General features: G+C 43.8%; 1 protein-coding gene across 3 annotated transcripts in view; it reads left to right on the forward strand.

Annotated features, from left to right (window-relative positions):
- The window catches only part of ZFP62 (ZFP62 zinc finger protein), a 53,816-nt gene extending 44,712 nt beyond the window's left edge, over positions 1–9,104 (forward strand). For 2 of the 3 annotated variants that reach the window (XR_003522030.1, XR_003522032.1), the window contains one exon: positions 4,801–7,666. The gene's annotated coding sequence lies outside the window, so the exon portion shown is untranslated. Of the gene's footprint in view, positions 1–4,800; positions 7,667–7,694 lie in introns of those variants that run through there. The other variant, XR_003522033.1, reaches the window with a different exon arrangement.
- The last annotated feature ends 9,101 nt before the right edge of the window (positions 9,105–18,205 follow it).

Here is an 18,205-nt window from a genome sequence, read left to right on the forward strand (position 1 = left end):
CACACATCCTTCTGGATGTTTCTGTGAGGGTGTTTCTGGATGAGAGATTAGCATTTAAATTGATAGATGAAAGCAGATTGCCCTCCATAATGGCGGTGGTCCTCATCCAATTAATCGGAGGCATGCGTAGACCAGACAGACTGACCTCCCCTGAGCCAAGAGGAATTCTGCCAGCATTGAGCATTCAGACTTCAACCCCAGCATCAGTGCTATTCCTTGGGTCTCCAGCCTGCAGATTTTGGAGAAAACAGTGTTCTCAGAGATCAATGCCAGTAGATTACGAACCGAAAAAACCAGAGAGAAGTGAAGTTGATTCGCTGCTCTAGGCTGTACTAAACTGCTTTCCTGCATCTTCAGTGGTTTCTCTATGAATGGCACAGGGGGTAGTGAGCTAGGTAAAGAGGCTGAGGCCAGACTAGTGTCCTCTCCCAGTTTGTAATCGTGCATCCGTGGTGGAGTTCCTCTTCCTGGGCTCGTAGGGGGACGACTTTCTCCAGGCTCCTTTTCAGGTAGGGGTGATGATGTGACCGGGTTCTGGTCAATGAAAGGTGGGTGGTATGATGTAAGCTACTTCCTGGCTCGGCCCACAAAAATTTCTGTAGACCTCCAGCTCTCCCTTCCACTGTTCCCGCTGCCTGGGAAGTTCATACTCAAAATGAGTCGACTAGAAGATGGAGGAGGGTCACCTGCACCATAGTAGACATTGTATGAGCAAGAAATAAACCCTGAAGCACATCAACTCACTTCTTAGGCTAGTCTGTGCTGACAAAGGCAGCATCCATTAGCCTCCACTGGTTAGAGGAAGCTAGGCTGCTAGAACAAAGAGACTCAATGATGCAATGTTGTTAAAACAGAGCAACCGACTGATCTGTTTGCAGAAGCTGGGCCAGTGTGATTATTTTCACAGGTGTCTCAGTTTGGATGATAAATCATATGGACGCCCTACTTAAGGAACAAAGAACTTTAAATCTCTCTCGGGTCCAAAGTGAGCACTGTTCCCAGTCCAAAGTGAGCACTGTTGCCTGGCAGCTCTGTCCTCTGCCAGCTTCAGAGCACTGCTGTCATCCGGATGGTTGGAGCTGAGCTGCTGCCATGTTGAGGTTGTCATCAGCGGCTTTTTTTTTTTTTTTTTGAGAGAGTGAGTGTGCTCAAGGGGTGGGGGGGGGGGACAGAGGGGGAGAGAGAAAGAGAGAGAGAGAAAATCTCAAGCAAACTTCATGCCCAGTGCGGAGCCTGCCACAGGGCTTGATCTCATCATGCTGGGATCATGACCTAAACCGAAATTAAGAGTTGGATGCTGAACCAACGGAGCCACCCAGGCGCCCTGACTTTTTGACTTTTTTTTTAAGATTTTATTTATTTATTTGACAGAGAGATAGAGAGTGAGCACAAGTAGGCAGAGCGGCAGGCAGAGGGAGAGGGAGAAGCAGGCTCCCCGCTGAGCAGGGAGCCTGACGTGGGGCTCGATCCCAGGACCCTGGGATCATGACCTGAGCCGAAGGCAGGCGCTTAACCAACTGAGCCACCCAGGCGCCCCAGTGACTTTTTGACTTTTTAATCTTCTGAGTCCCATGGTTAAAGAAAGACCAAAGTGGAGGCCACTGTTTGAATATACCCCTAGCCCAAGCACTCTTAGTCATGTAATTGAAAGATAAAACTGTCCTGATTTTTCAATAATGCTCATTCTGACCTTAACCAAAATTAAGCTTTCTTCACGTCAGCATAACCTATAGCTTCCTACTCACCTACACACACTTAAGCTTATGCTGTGCTTCTACCGTAGAAGGAATATTAGTTTCTAGTAAGCAATCACAAGAGAAAACAATGTATTTCCTCATGCTCTGTAAGTTGCCCTGGAACAGCTGAGAGGCAGCTATAACCACTTTTGGTTTGAAGTCTTCCTGTTCACGAATAGTTTGTTTTCTGGCTCAATAAAATATTCATATCAAGTAAGTCTCTCTGGATTTTTCTCTTGACACCATTCTAGACTGTAAGCAAAAAGAGACCAGAGTCCAAGGCTTTTTGTTTCTAACTTCTTATTTTGAGATCATTAGATTCATAAGCAGTTGCAAGAACACAGAGATCCTTTACCTAGTTTCTCCATAATAGTAACATCTTGCGAAACTCTAATGTAATATCACAACTAGGATGTCGATATTGGTACAAGGCCAAGATCTTGTACAGATGTCCTCAATTTTACCTGTACTCAAGTGTTTGTTATTTAGTTCTGTGCAATTCTATAATGTGTGTAGATTTGTGTGACCACCACCACCACCACAGTCAAGATGCAGAAAGGCCAACTTTGTTTCTGCTCACTCTCCCTTCCTCCCAGCTGCTAGAGCAATGTCTGCGACAAAGAAGACACTCAGTAAATGCTCGCTGAGTGAATGAATGAATGCTGTGCTAGCTAGGGTTCTCAGAAGCCATAAAGGAGAGGCAAAAAGCCACCAATGTAAATGACATACCTACAACAGTCCAGAGGTCGGACTGGTGGGGACAGCTGTGCCATGTGCCACTGGGCCAGGTGATTCCTGCAGCCCACCTTGTCCTGGGCTGGTGGGCAGAGAAAGTCAGGACATGCCCGGTCCTTCCAAGTGCAAGGCCTGGAGGTTGCACTCATTGCTTTCCCTCACATCCTTTTGGCCAGAATTGAGTTGCAAGCACATATCAAGCTACAAGGGAGACGGAGGTTGATGGTGTTATGGCGCTGCCATTATTCCTCCCTCCCTGCGCTTGGCAGGGTTCCCCAAGGTGGGGGGTACTTCCCTACCCCACTGATGTTCAGCTCTGGCCAGGAGAATGTGGGCAGAAGTGACAATGTGTCCATTCTGAGCCGAGGCCTTAAGTGGCCTCTCATGTTCCTCCCCACCCCACTGGCACAACTGCCACCCTCCATGAGAAGAGCTGCTGCAGGAAGCTAGGGGTCCAGAGGATAAGACAAGTGGAGCCCCCCTAAATCTGTTCATGGCCTGAAGCAGAGCTGCAAGAAAAATAAACGGCTTTTTTGGTGGAGGGGAGGAGAAGCCACTGAGATTTGGGCTTGCTTGTCATGCAACATCAATGCGGCAGAAACTTCATGCAGTGGCCATGAGGTCAGCCTTCACTGAGGAGTCCTACTGTTAAAGAAGGCAAGAACATGGGGTGCCCGGGTGGCTCAGTTGTTAAGCGTCTGCCAGAGTCCTGGGATCGAGTCCCGCATCAGGCTCCTTGCTCAATGGGGAGTCTGCTTCTCCCTCTCCCTCTGGGTTCTCTCTGTCTCTCTCAAATAAATAAAGTGTTAAAAAAAAAAAAAAAAAGAAGGAGAAGAAGAAGAAGGGAAGAACACACATTAGTGTGCCATGAAAATTCCGTGGGGATGAGAGGGGTCCTTCCTGGACAAAGTCTGGACAGAGACCGCCCAAGCTGTGGAGGGCTCGGTTTGCACAAATATAACGTAAGGGGGAGCACTTTCCTGGAATTCTATTGTGGATGGAAGCAACTGGAATAGTGAGAGCAGACCGGGAGACCCTCTGTCTGTGCCTTAACGAATAAAACAGTCATATTAACTAAACAAAGTTTGGGAAGAGTTTTCTCTGTGAGGCAAGAGATGGTGCTAATACTAGAAACCTGAAATAAATGTGTCCCACCGTATTAAATAGTTAATCAGTGTCTGTCTGTTGCCAGGATAGCTGTAGAGAAAGCTGCCATTCTGGTCTGTATCCTATACAAGATTAGGAATGCACGGGAAGACAGCTGATGCATGTATGGGATCCATCAAACGTTACCTCTAAAGGATCATTTCTCCAAGGTGCCTTGGCTCCTCAGTACTCACAATCTGCATGATAAGTGCAGCCTTTTAAAGGAAGCAGTTCTCCATATTACTTGCTGACTATTCTGCCAAGAATTCGGGTGTACAGACTCGGCATCGAATTTTTTCTATGTGGGAAACTGCTAGAAATATGCAAGAGGTAAAAAAAAACTTTGAAAGCACAGCGATTTAGGGGTGAATATCCATTCTGAGGTAGATGAATTCATCCCTGATAAAGTATTGGCTGCTTATTTGAAACTGAGGAAAATAAAACATTGCTTAAAACATTTCTTCAAATACAAATACATCCTAAATTTTATCTAGGTTCTCTTCGTTTGTCTGTTTGTTGTTTGTTGTTTTTGTTTTTTGGTGTTTATGTTCCTACTCTTTGTTATGAAAATTTAAAAACACTTAAAAATGTTGAAAGACTAGAACCACAAATGCTTTCCATCTAGATTCAATGATTGTTAATGTTTTACCCTATTTGCTTTTTCTCCTTCTCTCCCTCCTCCCAACATACCAAAATACACCAGTTTTGAAAATAACTTACTAATATGACATCATGATCTCTAATACTTCAGCACGAATCTCCTAAAAACAAGGACAATCTCCTATATAACCACAATGCCACTATCACACCCAAGAAAATTAACAATCATTCTATAATCACAACTAATATCCAAGCCATATTTACATTTTCCCAATTGTCTCCTTAAGATTTCTAGGCAATTCCCCCATGATCTAATCAAGGTTTGTGGATTCCATCTGGAGGTTCATCTGGAAACTCTCCCCCACTCTAACTTCGGTTTGGTTTTGACCTATGAAGCTGATTTTTCAAGAATCCAGGCCAAATAACTTAAAGAAAGTCACCCATTCTTCATTTGTCTGAATATATCTGAATGGTGTTCTTTAACATTTGCTTTTAAGCCTGTATTGTCCTTAAAATGGAAGTTAGGTCTGGAGACTCAATTAGGTTTAGGTTAAACTTTTTTTTTTTTTTTTTTTTTTCCCAGGAATACTTTGCAGGCATCTCAGAAGAATGTTCATGCACCGGGTTTTTCCACTAGTGGAGATGCTGAGAGTGATGACTTGGCTGAGAAAGTGCGAAACCTCCATGGAGAATGGTCTGCCCGGAAACAGAGATTGAGGCCAAGTTCACAGGCTAATGTTCTATGACAGATGCAATCCTATGACTGCAAAAAAGGCAGGGGAAAAGAATTGAAGCAGAAAAGGAGAGAAAATGAATGCAACGTGGTTTGTGGCCAAGCTGGTCATGGTTTTGTAAGCAGCCCCACTTGGTCAGGTGGGGCATCTCTGGAGGTGCTCTATGCACCGTTTCATATGGGAAGAGTTGTTCTCTGGCGCAAAGCCCACAGCGTGTAAATGCCCCTGTACTTCTGGACTGTTTCCAGTGCCTTTGGGCAGCCACTGGGAAAGCCGGGGCTTCTGTGGGTCCCACTGTGTTTGACTTGGGTATGGAGCTTCTGTAGACCTTTCCGGTGTAACGACAGCCTTGCCGAAGGCACAGATGTCTATCATTGTAGGAGGTGAGGTGACAAAATGGAGTCTGGAGCTTTACATCCATCACGGGGACCTTATCAGGGCAAGTGGGTCCTGAGAGGCAGGCAGGCAGGGCCAAACGCATCTGTGGGAGTGGGCATACACTGGATCCAATACCAAAAGGAATATCTTTCTCTTTGAAACTAGTAATGATCTGTGGAGTGACAATCTGCCCCATAGGAATATGGGGTTTTAGTACCCATCGATTATTCTTGCCTGAACCACTTATTAAATCAGGAGTTGCAAGGTATGGGGGCTAGTTGTACCCACTGCTACTATACTAGGGTGTCATTTCTTCTAGGCTCCTCAGGAACACAGCTAGGAATATATTTATGTATATAGGGATATATATAGGGATTATGTATCTATATATATATACATTTTAATTTCCCCTTCTTTCTTACACAAATGCAGAACACTATATATTCTTTGTCTAGATTTTTTTTAATAACATGTACACAAGGAATTGTTCCATACTCATTCATAGATTTAAGTTAAATGCTAAAATTCATTAACTATTTACTACATATGTATGTCCAGTGTATGTCAGGGTAGGCCAGGCAATGTTGTAGTAAAAAACAAACCCCCAAGTCTTTACAAATAAAGTTTGGTTTCTTGCTCACATAAAGTCCTGTGTGGGGTAGGACACCTCCTATGTCTTAAAGCCATGTGACTTGGAACAGATGTTCCCCATGGTCACCAGACTGAGTAGTCATGCCAGAGCCCAGTCACATGGCCCCAAGCCAATACAAGGGAGGTTGAAAATGTGTCTCATTCTTCATGAAGAGGAAACAGAAATGGCATGTGGTGAATTATATAGCATTGTCTGTGCCATACCAGACTTCACATTCATTCTCTCATGGAAATCCCACCACAGCTCTACAAGGTAGGTACTTGTATTATGCCCATTTTACAGCAAAGGGCATTGAGGCTCCAAGCTTCTGTATGCCTTTCAAAATTATAGTGTTCCTGTCTGTCAGGATTAATTTCAGATCCAGGTATATCTGGTATTGTCCATTAAAAAAAAAAACACAGCAAACCCATTTGATCCATGCACAAAAGCAAAATTCACAGAAACGTTGGAGATCAGAGCGAGTGGTGTAGGACAAATATTTAGGCTTAGGATTAAGAAGCTATTTCTTACCAAAAAAGTGCAAAATAAAAATGAAATCCCTGGAACAATAAAGACTAAAACATCACAGGACACAGTGTTTCAGTAACATTGGATAATACAACAGCTTTATTTATCATTTCTGAATCAAGAGCTAGTGTTATACACGTTTCTTAATGTACAAAATGGGACTGTAAACATTTTTTTCTTCTTCTTCCTAAGTAAGAGCATCATATGTTCAGTGCATGAGAGAAATAATGACTCTTTCAAAACCATTTGGGATAGTTCTGAGGAATTAAGCCAAGTGAGGTCCAGGGATTTTAAATTTGAAAAATCTTCCTTTTAGAGGAGGAAATAAATAAAATTTAAAGTCTTTTGGACAGTGTGTTTAGTCCCACAGTATTTATTATATTTGTATACTATCTATTATTAGATTTATTGCCTAAGATTGGGTGCAACAATGCTGGATCCCAGTGTATGTTTTTAGTAAGTGATTGCAGCAAAATGAACAAAAATCACAAAACTAGGAACTCCACTTTAAATGAAGCATTGGGGGCGCCTGGGTGGCTCAGTCGTTAAGCGTCTGCCTTCGGCTCAGGTCATGATCCCAGGGTCCTGGGATCGAGTCCCACATCGGGCTCCCTGCTCTGCGGGAAGCCTGCTTCTCCCTCTCCCACTCCCCCTGCTTGTGTTCCTGCTCTCGCTATGTCTCTCTTTGTCAAATAAATAAATAAAATCTTTAAAAAAAAATAAAAAAATAAATGAAGCATTGGCCATCCATATATGCAAGGGACTGCAGATTCTATGAAAAGGTAAGGTGGTTCCAGAAGGTGACTGTTCTAGAACAAGGCAAAGCTCACCCTTGCCTGTGAGCGTGAAGCAAACTCATCCTGGCTGTTGATCCATCACAGTTTTCACCATAATGCCCTGCAAGCATCAACCTCTTGTCAGTGGTTTCCAAACATTTTGGACCCTAACTACAATAAGAAATATTGTTAGCTGTGTATACACACAGCCACTCACAGATGCAGTTTCATGACATAATACAAGCAAAACACTCTGACCCTCTCCCCTCAACCTACTCTATTCCCTCTTTTCCCCCAAATGCTGGCATGCTTGCACTCATACCCTATGAGACCGGCTGTGTGAAATCCCTAAGCTATCATTGCTTATTGCTTTGGCTGGCCAATCAAACCAGCCTGTGTCAATTACCTATTTTCTCTTTTTGTTCCACAGCTCCCAGAAGGAAGAGAGGCTCAGTGCTTGGAGAAGGTACTGTCACCCCAGAATCAGTAACCAAACCCTGGAGCCTGGAGGACTCAGTGCTATTTATAGAAGTTGCCACTACTCCTTTAATTCCATCTTCAAAAATGTTCAGGTTCACTTAGCATGTTGACACAACACTAGGATTGCCAGATTTAGCAGAGCAAAGCAAGCAAACAAAACCAAGATGCCCAGTTACATTTGAATTTCAGATAAACAATAATTCCTTAGTGTATGTCTTATAAAATAACAATAATTCCTTGTTTATCTGAAGTTCACATTTAACTGGGTGTTTTGTTTTGTATCGGACAACCCAACTGGCCGCACACCCTGTTTCCCTTTACTTTGAACATCTTAAATCTTAAGGATAGATCTAGGCTGGACAGGATGTGGGCATTGCTCTTGGGAGGGGGAACATTTTGGCTTAGCCTCCTTCTGCTCTCCTCAGTTTTAATTGCTGGCGACATGCCCCACAGCCCCCTTCAGGGTTCTCCCATCCAGTAGTCACCCTTGGATAGGCAAGGGGGCACAAACCCCGCTCCTGCTGTGTCCACTTGACCTTCAGGTCCTCTTGGAACCTTGGCATCCAGACCTCAGAGATGCCAAAGGACAGTCGCCAGCCCGATCTAGCTGTTTGACGGAATCACAGTCTCCATAAGTGATCCTCTCCATGAGGGGCAGCCTACAGGGAGGACAGAGAATTGCATCCTACTCCACGCCTCCTGAGCCGACATCCCCAGCCTCCTTTCTGCTTCCAAGTCTATATATCTCAAAGATACATGCTTGCCTTTCCCTCAAAGCCTCTTCATCCCCTCAGAATTAGCACCTTTGGACTTGGTTTTTCTTCTCATTACTGTCCCCCCCCATACCACCCCAAGACAATTGGTCATTGCCTGAAATTGCTCACAAATGGATGGTTTAGGGAGGCGCTGGGATCTTCTCTGCCTCTGTGCCTCACATTTGATTAATGGCAAGAATAAATCTCACCTCCCAGTAAAGGCTTTGAGTCTGAGTAGTGAGCTTGGGGGCCTTCCAGGGCCTCCCTCCATGGCTTGGGTTGGGTTGTAAGATAGTCACCGTGTTTCTTCAGTGGGCAGTGAGCAGCACAAGGACAGGGGCTCCACATTTGTGGAATTAGTACATGAAGGAGAATCTGCTGCAGGTGGACAGAGAGGGGCAGTTGAAAAGTATGGGCCATGATCCTTGCCGTCCCTTCCTTTTGCTTTCATAAGACCTTTTCAGGAAACACACCTTCCTCCTTCTGATTGCCGAGATCCATCAACAGATCCCTGTTGCCCAGGCCACAATTTCTTCTGGGGCCTTCTCTCCCCTTGTTAACCCTTACTTATCCAGACCTTTCTGCCAGGGCCATCTGGGTTGTCCCAAGTGCTATTAAAAAAAAAAAAAAAAAAAACCAACACAACAAAACTGATGTCCAAATGGCTGCCACTGGGATAAATGAAATTCTGTATTTAAAAAACAAAATAAAACCCTCATAGATATTTATGAAGATCTGCTATTTGGGGCTAACACTGTTAGGGTCACATAAGGTTAAGACACAAGTTCCTGCATTCAAGACTCATAGTGAAAGTCAAGATTTGAATACATTTAAAAGCCATTTCAGGATGACCCTAAAAGACTAGGAGATAATAAAATGCATTTTACATAGCTTCTAAAGGTCATCTAATGACACTGTCTTTCCTCATTTGTGGAATCAGAGCATTTGATCAGATTTTCCCTAAAGTTTCCTTACTTGTTCCAAATAGATTGTTCAAATTTTATATAATAAAATAACAAGATACTGTATTCACTCTGTGCCAGGCACTATTGCTGGCAACTCTTCCAGTCTTCATAAGAATACCATGAGATTATTCATTTCCCCCTCGGCAGGTGGGGCAATTTAGTCATGGAGGTTGAGAACCACCCAGCACTCCATTCTGGAGCTGGTATATAAACCCAAGGCAACAGGCTGTCACGTGCACATGACACAGACGTCCATCCTGCGTCTCTGCGGGCCTTTGCGCAGGCTTTCCCATACTTACTTTTCAGGCTGCACTTCTTCGCATTTTAAGGAGGGAGACCATATACTTGGAAAGCCTCCGCTATTTTCCATTACCTACAACCTTGGTCCTCTGGATTCAAACTGGTACAATTTGCAGCCCAGTTTCTAACATTTTAGAAACTATGTATCTATGGAACAATGGCTGTATCTCTTTTTAGGGATTTGGCTTACTGGAATCTGTAAATTTCACTCAGATTTTAAGCCCAAAGTCCTGCCTCATTCACTATGTCATGTTTCTTTCCTCATTTTCTCAAAATTGATCAGGTTAAATCTTCAACATTCTCTCTCTCCTACCCTTCTTTCTTGGTTTTGATTCCACAGCTTCCCAAGCAGGATTTCCATACAGCACTTCACTAAAACTTTGGTTTCCTCAGTGGCTGCTCACATCTAGCTACATTTTACAGCTGTTCACACTCCACTCCAGTCTCTGCTGGGGGCTGGGTGGAACTGAAGAACATGGGAAGGAATACCACCCGGACAGCTGCACCACGATGAATTCCAATACAAGGCAAAGAAGAATCAGTGCTGACAACTACTGTGGTTTCAAGGAGGGAGTGGCATTTGAGCTGGTAATAAAAGACTTCCAAAGATTTTCTGGGGGAAAGAGAAGCACAGAGTAGAGCCCAGGCTGCGGGAGGGGAGATGAATTCAGAGTCTCCGTGTCCCTCAGACCAAAGATCCCTGGTCTCTTCCCTGGAATGAAGTGCCTGTGCTATTCTAGGTATTGTCAAAGTCCAGAAAAGAGTAAATTATTTTTTTTCTTGGAATATTCTCCTCACTCTCGGTTGTAGCTGAGTATATCTGATCTATTTAATATATATGTGTATGTATAAAATAGCATACAGACACAAACACACACACAAACACACACCCAATTCTCTGCTGAAATTCCAGTTGTTTTTTCCCACTCAAGAAAGCATGTTAAATGCAAGCACATGGGGCACCTGGATGGCTCAGAAGGTTGAGTGTCTGATTCCTGGTTTCAGCTCAGGTCATGATCTCAGGGTCAGGGGATCTAGCCCTGTGTCAAGCCCTGCATAAGGCTCTATGCTCAGTGCAGAGGCTGTTTGAGATTCTCTCTCCCTCTCCCTCTGCCCCTCCTACTCGTGTGCATGCTCTCTCTCTCTCAAATAAATAAATCTTAAAAAAAAAAAAAGAATGCAAGCATGCAATCCTGGTATTTCCACAGACGTGTTCTCACATGGGTCTGATTATTTAGCAGGGTCAATCACCTGAAAAGGTCAGCCCTTTAACAGGTACTAGGAATCAATCAGTGTGTGACACAACACAGAGGTGATTGCCACACTGTAGTGAGACATTTGGGAGGCACAGGAAAGGATTATTAACTCCCAGAAGCCTGTGGCTTTCTTTTTTTCCTTAAACAGTTTCCAGATGATTCCTAATGAGTGTTTACTGGGGTGCTGGGTTGCCTTTAACTTACATTCTTCCAATATTCCAAAGTAGCCTATGGTGGGGGTGTGGTGGGGTGGGGGGAAATGGGGGGACATATGTGGACACTTTTTCCTAGAATAAGATGGAAAACAGTGAATCACACATCTAGCAAAAGATCAGAGATGGTACTTTGAAAGATTTATGTATGTCCTTTCCTTTTTATGACTAATAAGATCATTACTAAAAGTTACTTAAAATGTTTCCAATAATTAGAAATGGTTATTCTGGTTTAAAACCCATTTCAAAAAAGATAAGGGAATTATGATAAGGTTATAATGATAGTTTGGGGCTAATAGTTGTAATCATTTTCTCCCAAGTACTTTGAACTGCTCCTGTATGAGGAGCGTTGAAGGATTTGGTTGGGGTATGTGAGAGCTGGTCGCTGCAGTCAGGATCTTGAGTCCAAGCACCCTGATATCAAAACCAGCGTAGATTATAAGGAGTAAGAATATTCCTGTTTGAACTTGGTTCTGCTTGAAGTAAAGCATGCATGACCCCAAACCAGGAGTTACTCTCTCCTACCCTTTAAGACCTTGCTGATGACCCACTTAACCCCTGGAGATATTCCAGATTAATTTTTTTTGTCCCTCTAAACACTTCTTCAGTACTTCTGAAATGTCTTCAGTTTATTACTTGTACATTTCTTTATTCTTTCTTGAGAATAAGTCTCCTCTTTCCCTGTGACTGATATATTCTGAAGGCAAAAGGTACTTCTATTTTGGACAGTGCTCCCTTGACTTCTCCCTTCCCCTTCTCCTCCTCTCTCCCAGCTACACCCACCACCTGTGGAAGCTCAGTACAGGGAAACAGCCTCCTGGCATCAGGATTCAAGGTGTTTTACTCAGTAGGTAACTGGACAACCCTCACTAATGGAGATGGTCTATGGAAATGCTGACCCAAGCTGCTCTTGGTTTAAATGCAAATTCACAGATTTAAAAACAACCCAGTGACAGTCAGAACTTATAATTGTTAAAGAAAGGTGTTTAAAAGCAGACCAGCTTTCACTATGGCCTAATCATACTTTGAGAGCCCTGAAAAAGGGACAGGCCAGGTGAGAAACAGGAGTAGCTTCCTAAAGGGGCAAGGGGGGAAGGTGGGCCTCAGGGCTTTCTCTGTTCTCAGATGGAGAGGGCATTAAGTGATCTCCCATGAAAACTCAATGTGACCACCACCCTGGCACTTTCCGATTGCTATCTGTAAACTTCTAAACCCCATAGATATTTACATTGCTGTTTGCAGTTTTAAAAGAGTTCTCACAGCCATGGTTTCATTTGATCCTCATGAATACCTTGCCAGGGGTGAAGGATATATTTCATTATCTGCACGTTGGAAAAGGTAACCAAATCTTCCACCACAAAAATCAGAGGAGCCAGGAGCCAAGCTGGCATTAAACAAATTATACAAATTTGTTTTAACTGAATTAAACAAATTATACAAATTTATTTTAACTGAATTAAACAAATACAGAAATATATGAGTATTTTAAGGTAAACAGGTCTCTGCCCTAAAGAAACTCATAGTCCATTTGGGGAGAAATGCTCAAAATTAAAATAATTAAAATAACAATACAATTTAATAAGGAAAGACCAGATACAAGAGGGTCAGTGCATCCTTCACTGTGAAATGAAATGAAGAAAGTGCTATGATTCTAAGTGTACTTAAGTAGCTTTCATCCCATGACTGAATTGAAATCCCCAGTGTACTCCACCTGCCACCTAACCTTCATCTCAAGTCTCTGCTTAATATTCTGGGTTTTACTAGGATTACTTACGTGTCTATAAGAAGTCCAGCTTCACACTTAGCTATGGTGATGTCTGAGCTTGTCACATCCTTTTCAGTCCTGTATTTGCAGTGCAACTTCTGGCGCTCCCCACCCTCCTGCCTTTTTTTTTTTTAAAGCCACAAGAAACATGAAAATGGGAGTGGGGGATATCTGTGTTCAGTGTTCCAGAAAAGTCCACCCTCACCTCCTGGATTTGCTGAAGGGAGTAGAGTTTAGAGAATGGTGTGGTGACTCATGAATCAGATACTAAGAAAGACATTTAGGAGGAGAGTGTTTTAGGAAAGAATACCGACCTGACCAAAGAGAGAGTGAGAAGACAAAGTCAGAACATGCCCACGGTCAGGACTATCTTCACCTGACAGAAGAATCATGGTGTGATAATTATGTGTGTATGGAGAGGGATAACTAATCGGGATAACAGATCATTTAAAATTGAGATTTCCAAAAATCTAGGATGGCACTGGGTATCAAAGCTCTCCAGAAAACACAAATTGTCCCCAAACGCCTCCTCCTTCATCTGGGGATTCTGTGGCCTTTTCTGTGGAGACTATGGTCTTGTCTCCTTATTCACTCCTTATATCACATTTGCAAAAACAGATATAAAAGTCTCTAGTCTACTCCTAAGTATTAATGTACTCTGAAGGCAGAGCATGGGCAGCAAGACCAGACTTCTGGCCTAACAGCTGCTGACACCTGTAATGTCAAATGAGCACAAAGACAGACTTAGAAGGCAAATAACAAACTGGGAAAATATTGGCAACATAAGTAACAGTATTTTATTTTATAGTCTTTTTTTTTAAAGATTTATTTATTTGAGAGACAGCATGAGGGGGGAGGGTCAGAGGGAGAAGCAGACTCCCTGCTGAGCAGGGAGCCTGATGTGGGACTCGATCCTGGGACTCCAGGATCATGACCTGAGCTGAAGGCAGTCACTTAACCAACTGAGCTACCCAGGCACCCCTTATTTTATATTCTATAAAGAGTTCTAGCAAATGAGTGACATGAATATAAAAGATAAAAGTAGGCAATTCACAGAAGTGACATAAAAACAGGTTCCATGCAGGATGCCTGGGTGGCTCAGTGGTTAAGCATCTGCCTTCTGCTCAGATCATGATCCCAGGGTCCTCGGATTGAGTCCCGCATTGGGCTCCTTGCTCAGCAAGGGAGCCTGCCTCTCCCTCTGCCTACAGCTTCCCTTGCTTATGCTCTCCCTCCCTCTCTCTCTCTGACAAATAGGTAAATAAAATGCTTTTTTTTAAAGATTTGATTAGATTAAGATTTAAGGTTTTAAGATTTGACTATCACTGGGTTGTTTTGTTTTTTAAGATTTGATTATTTCTGGATGTTTTAATTTTTTCATTTTGCTTATTTATGGTTTACTGTTTTTCTCTAATGAATGTCCATTTCTCTTATAATAATTTTAAAAACCGGGTAATTACGTGAAAATAAAAGGATAGAAGTAAAGGCATTAATAAATTCTGAATTCACTGGAATTAAACTGTAACTGATCATTAATAACTAAACAAATCATAAAGTGATAGCATTTACCTTGAATTAATTAGATTTAGTTTTTCCACCATCAGAAGTAATAAGGCCTAGAATAAAAAGTGACTTGAGTTATAGAAAATAGTCACAATGCAGGCATTACCTGTCTTTGAAACGTGAAATCTGTACCTGTTATGTGTTTATATGTGTGGGGCCTAGAAAACATTTGGAAGGATATCCACTAAATTTAAAAGTGGTCCCCTTCAGCAGGATGGGATTAGAGGAGGAAGGAAGATAAGTTTTTCTTGACGCTACTCTGTATTGTTTGACTTACTGGAACAAGCATGCAAAAATCTAAGTATCTTTAAAAAGCATATTATGAATATTTACAAATATGAACAATATCTATGGTATGGTGAGAAAAAAGGTCAGAATGCAAAATATACCATATCATGTATCTACATGTGAGAAAGGCCTGGGTGGGAATACTCTATCATGAAAATAGTTGTTCATTCATTAGTTCATTTATTCCACAAATATTTGTTGAGCACCTACTAAGGGTTAGGCACTTGGGATATAGCAAGGAATCAAGTAGCCAAATATGGCTCCCCTCATGGAATTTATATTCTAGCAAGGGTAGACAGACAATAAGTAGTAAGCACAGTAAATATGTTAGTTGGTAAGTGAGTGCTATGGAAAAACTGGAGCTGATTAAGATAGACTAGCACTGCTGTGAGTGAGGAGGAGGGTTACATGGGTTGGTCAGGGAAGGCCTGACTGAGGTGACATTTGAGAAAAGGTTTGAAAGAGGTGAGGGGGTGAATTAGACAAATATCGAGAAGAGCTTTATAAGCAGAGGGGACAGCCAGTGCCAACGCCCTGAGATGGGTTCAAGGAAAACCAATGAAGGCAGTGTGGCTGAGTCAGAGTAGGCAGAGGGACAGCAGGTCAGAGATAAGCAGGGCAGTTAGTTGGTGTTGGCCTCTGTAAGGAATTTGGCTTTTTACTCCAAGTAAACTGGGCAACCACTGTGTGGTTTTAAGTGGAGAAATGCCAGGATCCCTTTGGCTGTTGTACGGAGATTAGGCTTTTGCTGGGGGGGGGGGGGGGGGGGTGGGCAGTATAGCAGAGACCTGGTTGTTTGGGTGAGGGATGCAGGTTGCTATGGGGATGCTGTGGTGTTGGATACTAGGTATAGTTTAAATGCAGAGTCAAAATTTCCCAATTGGGTAGAGGATGTGAAAGAAGTGTATGAGGATGGCTTTTAAGGTTTAGGCCTGAGTGAACGAAGTGGAGTTGCCATTAATTCAGATGAGAAAGAGAGCTGGGGGCGCCTGGGTGGCTCAGTCGTTAAGTGTCTGCCTTCAGCTCGGGTCATGATCTCAGGGTCCTGGGATCAAGCCCCGCATCGGGCTCTCTGCTCAGCAGGAAGCCTGCTTCTCCCTCTCCCACTCCCCCTGCTTGTGTTCCCTCTCTCGCTGTGTCTCTGTCAAATACATAAAAATCTTTAAAAAAAAAAAAAAAAAGAAAGAGAGCTGGATGGAAGTTTGAGCTGGGGAAAGAACTTATTTGTGGACCTGTTATGTTTGAGTGTAATAGCAATATAAATTCTGTTTGAAGAATGTTTCTAATATTATGATGACATCTTTCCAAAGAAATCATTTCAAGACTCTTGATTCAGCAATTATTACGTTCCCAGTACTGAAAATATGCATTAGTCACTTGCTAGTAATCTGGAGAAATCATGGGAACAGAAGATATGCCAGAAGACTGGAGCCTAGTTCCAGTTTTCAAAAACGGGGAAAAAACCGAGGGCTGCAAATCCATCCACAGTCCTGGCAATATTCTGGAACATGTGAACTCCAAAAATCAGTTATAGCTCCTCTCGGATTCAGCTTGGAGTTGAGCAAGTCAGACCAATATATGTAATAGGAAAAACCCAAGCTTTCCTTTCATGTCTTCTTTCCTATTCTAGAGAACTCTTCACTTCTGATAACGTCTGACACCAAATATGTGGGGTTTTTTTCCCCCCAACCTAGCAATTTTCTCTGACACCAGCTGGTTATTCCACAATTTAACTCAATTCTGACACTATCTACCTGGAGATAGCTAGCATCAGATCCCCCAGTTCCATGAGACTGACCACACTTCAGATACCAACCATATGTAGCAGGTCCCCAAGTTACCCACAACTTCTATCTGACTTGGCTCCTCCCCTTGGATTTGATTATTTGCTAGGGCAGCTCACAGAACTCAGGAAAGCACTTGTTTACACTCACCGATTTATTAAAGGATAAAGGATACAGATGAACAGCCAGATGAAGAGATACAATAGGGTAGGGTATGGGAGGGTGCCAAGTTCAAGAGCTTGGAACCAATGCAACCACAGTCAATGACCAAATATTAGAACAGAAGATGCTCCTAGTGTTCATATCACTCAGGAAATTCCAAGGGTTTTAGGAACTTTGAGCCAGGAATGAAATGAAGACCAAATATACATATTCCTTCTTCTAAATCATAACATCTCATAAGGTAGGCCAGAAGACTGAAACCTAGGTTATCAGAAAGGAGGTAAAAACAGAGGCTGCCAGTCCGTTCATGACTATGAACGGCAAGATTCTAGGACATGTCATTAAGGGGAGGACATAGGAACTCCAAAAATGAGTAGTAGCTCCTCTTGGATTCAAGTTGCACTCAAGAGCAAGTCAGGCCAATACATTAAAAAAAAAAAAAAAAAAGCAACCGGGGCCATTTTGGGACTTGCAAGTCCACTGCAGGAGTGGAAAGGTTTCTTCAGAGAGAGGTCTCAGGTGCAACGCGAGAGCGGCAGTACTGGGTAGTGTTACAGACTGGGAGGCTGGAGGCCGTCTCTACCACCTTCCAGTCCTGTAACGGCAGGCTGACTCTCTGCTGTTCAGGGAGTGGTAACCAAGTATTAATACTGCGCGTATTAATACTTGTAAAGTGCTTCGCACAACGTGTACAACGTGTACAGAAGACGCGGGGCGGGGGAGGGCATTCATTCTAGAGCACTCTTACCCTTTCCTTTCTCTTTTCTGACCCAAGGAAACGTCCTGCCAGGACGAGAGAAGCAGCGAGAAAGAGCGATGAACAAAAAACTTTCCTTTGGTTCTGCTACATAGCTGTCGGCACAGGAACGGTTAACCCAGGCCTCGGTGCTTTCCGAATTGTGTCTCGCCGGGAGGACCCACAACCTGAGAGCGGAGCTGCCTGGGCCGCGGGCAGCACCGGGTCCGCAGACGGTTGCTAGGCGATCGGAGGAAGGCCGGGGGCCAAACTACCCTACCCCCTTCCCACCCACGTCCCACCCAGCCAGGCCGGCCAAGCGTCAACACCCGCGACCCGCCGAGGCGCCGCGACGCATGCGCTCTTCCTACCGCGCGGCGCGAAGTGACGCGCGCTCCCACTCGCCGCCGTACTCTCTGCCCCGCCCCTTCTTGTACGCTCGCCCCAAGCTCAGTTCTCTTCCAGACCCGGTCTTGCCCACACCGCGTCTTCAGTCTTGTGAACAGTGCAGACCCACGTCCCGCGCTCCCGTGGTGGCGGTGGTGATGGGCGGGAGGGAGGGGAGCGGGGTGGGGTGGAAGAATGAGGCGGGATGAAGGGAGGTGGCAGCTGCCGCGGACTCACTTCCGGAGCACGGGCGGAAGTGGCTGCGGTGGATGGGGGCGGGGGAGGAAA

This window comes from Zalophus californianus, chromosome 5 (assembly GCF_009762305.2).
Source record: "Zalophus californianus isolate mZalCal1 chromosome 5, mZalCal1.pri.v2, whole genome shotgun sequence".
Classification (NCBI taxonomy): Eukaryota; Metazoa; Chordata; class Mammalia; order Carnivora; family Otariidae; genus Zalophus; species Zalophus californianus.